Genomic DNA, 3,197 nt, shown 5'->3' on the forward strand with positions numbered 1-3,197 from the left:
GTATAAATATATAAATAAAGTTATAATATAAATAACTAAGGACCGTGTCTACAGAACAGGACGGGTTCTACTGGTCGGGTACACTCCTGGAGGAAAGAGAAGAAGAAGAAGAAGAAGGGATGACGTTGGTTTCTTTTTGGGGCTTTATGTCGACCGAGGTGTGAGTGTATTAGGGTGTCGGTTGCCATGGTAACGGCGGAGCGTGGTGGTGGTTCTCACCGATGTTCGCCGAGTCGCCTTTGTCTCCGCTCCGGGTGAAGGCCAGGTCCTCCAGACGGAAGCTGTGTGGTCCACTGGGCAGCTCTGCAACACACACACACACACAGACACACACACACACACAGACACACACACACAGACACACACACACAAACACACAAACATACACACATACACATACACACACACACACACAAACACACACACACACACACACACAGTTAGACACACACAGACAGACACACACACACACAGGCAGACACACACACACAAACACACACACACACACAGTTAGAAACACACAGACAGACACACACACACACACACACACACAAACAAACAAACATACACACATACACAAACAGGCAGACACACAGACACAAAAAGGTGAATGTAGTCTTTTCTTCTTTTTCATGTCTTAGTTTTTGTGATTACAAAAAGGACTTCCTGTTTTCAGCCTGGTGTGTGTGTGTGTGTGTGTGTGTGTGTGTCTGTGTGTGTGTGTGTGGAGCCATGTTTGAATGGACAAAACGAAGAAAAACTGTACAGTTTGTACTTCTCAGGAATAGGGAGATGCGTCACACACACACACACACACACACGGCTTTGCTGAGTGTAATCGCTGTAAGTGGAAGATGTCGCCCTCTGCAGGCGGACATCAGTAACTGCTGTCAGAAAGTCTCTTCAATATCAATAACCAGTAATAATAATAATAATAATCAGTTAATAACTGTCAATAACTGTCATTAACTGTCAATAACTCTCATTAACTCTCATTAACTCTCATTAACTCTCATTAACTGTCATTAACTGTCATTAACTGTCAATAACTGTCAATAACTGTCAGGCTTTTATCAAATTAGCAAAACACGACCCATCGATTCTCCGCAAAAACATTGAAAAGCTTTTTTTTTTTAGCGTTAATAAAAGGTCCAAAAACAGCAACAACAAAAGGATAAAAAATAAAATGACAAAATTGTTGTTTGTCCGTCCAAGTTACTGCAAAAAATTTACAAAAACAGCGCCTAAAATGTTGAAAATCCCCACCCTTTGTGTGACGTCTGAACGCAGCAGAGCAGACTTCATGTTTCACAGTTACATCGATTAGGAAAACATTTAAAATAAGTGGAAAAAAAAAATTGTTTTATCTTTAGATATAAAGCTTGTTTACCTGCTTCCGGTTCGTCCTCTGCTGTGGTGGGCGGGGCTTCCTGCTCAGTTGCGTCTGGCCCCGCCTCCACGAAAGACTCCATCAGTTGACCCCCGACGTGCACCTGCACCTGCACCGGCGGTGAGAAGTTGTTGTTTATAGTTTTGTCTCATGTTCTACGTGTTGGTTGTGTATTTTTTTTATTGCTGCAGCATGTTAAAGTTAGCGGTTTGTAACCAACCGCAAGACAACAGGAGGACAACAGGAGGACAACATGAGAACAACATGAGGACAACAGGAGGACAACATGAAGACAACATGAGGGCAACATGAGGGCAACATGAGGACAACATGAGGACAACATGAAGACAACATGAGGACAACATGAAGACAGCATGAAGACAGCATGAGGGCCGCATGAGGGCCGCATGAGGGCCGCATGAGGACAGCATGAGGACAGCATGAGGACAGCATGAGGACAGCATGAAGACAGCATGAGGACAGCATGAGGACAGCATGAGGACAGCATGAAGACAACATGAGGACATCATGAGGACAGCATGAGGACAGCATGAAGACAGCATGAGGACAACATGAGGACAACATGAAGACAACATGAAGACAACATGAGGACAACATGAAGACAACATGAGGACAACATGAGGACAACATGAGGACAACATGAGGACAGCATGAAGACAACATGAGGACAACATGAAGACAGCATGAGGACAGCATGAGGACAACATGAGGACAACATGAGGACAGCATGAAGACAGCATGAAGACAACATGAGGACAACATGAGGACAACACGAAGACAACATGAGGACAACATGAGGACAACATGAGGGTTAGGACGTCTGACCTCTAACTCACCTCCAGCTCAGACTTTGGGTGCAGGAAGAAGAAGGGCTTGAGGACGGGGGACCTGTGAACAAGGTAATTGTCCCGTTACTGGGGACTGAGGACAGAGACAGGACGACTACATGAACCCTTCGGGGGACGTTAATGTTTCCTGACTCACACTCGGGGACGTCCGCCCACGATGCCGGTGAGTCCGGGCGCTGGGAGACGAGAGGGGACGCGTTACAAGACAGGAACACATCTCCCCAACATCAGTTATGTCTCTATTTATTCATGAGTTCTCACTAAAATAATGACAACACAACATCAAAACATATTAAAGTTATGATAAATAAAATGTATAAAAGTACAAAACTTAAGATATGAAACTTAAAGTCCTTTGAACAAAAAACCCATTAACCACAAAAATATTATTATTTATTTTTACACTGTATTTTTTTTACCTTTTTTGTAAGCAAATTAATTAAGAAGAGTCTAATTTATTAATTTAGTTTACTAATTTCTTCATGCAGGGCGTGACCGTGGACACAAACTAACTTAATAAGAAATCATAAAAAGATGAATTGCCAATAAGTATCCCTTAACGAGGACGTTGCCTTGGTTGTCGGTGCGTAAGTGAAGATATTAAATATTAATATGAAATACAGAAACTAATAACACATAAAAGTGTCAACATTCAGAAGAAAGAGGCTGAATATCGATTAGACTAGAAAATAAAGGGAAAAGTTACACAAAAAAAACATTTTATTTTGAAAATAATAATAATCTATGTAGTTCAGCTTCAGCAGTCACACAGAGTTCAGTGTGTGTGTGTGTGTGTGTGTGTGTGTGTGTGTGTGTGTGTGTGTTTTAGATTTGAACTTTTCACCATAAACAAAAGTGAAATATTCTGAGAAATTCACGTCCCTCTGTAGTAATGGTGTGTGTGTGTGTGTGTGTGTGTGTGTGTGTGTGTGTGTGTG

General features: G+C 42.2%; 1 long non-coding RNA gene across 1 annotated transcript; it reads right to left on the reverse strand.

Annotated features, from left to right (window-relative positions):
• Positions 1 to 211: 211 nt before the first annotated feature.
• Positions 212 to 2,299, reverse strand: LOC117939921. Its single transcript, XR_004655677.1, has 3 exons — positions 2,248 to 2,299; positions 1,391 to 1,499; positions 212 to 303 (listed from the first exon to the last, which is right to left on the reverse strand). It is a non-coding gene; the product is annotated as an uncharacterized LOC117939921 (long non-coding RNA).
• Positions 2,300 to 3,197: the final 898 nt, after the last annotated feature.

This window comes from Etheostoma cragini, unplaced genomic scaffold, assembly GCF_013103735.1.
Source record: "Etheostoma cragini isolate CJK2018 unplaced genomic scaffold, CSU_Ecrag_1.0 ScbMSFa_1445, whole genome shotgun sequence".
Taxonomy (NCBI): Eukaryota; Metazoa; Chordata; class Actinopteri; order Perciformes; family Percidae; genus Etheostoma; species Etheostoma cragini.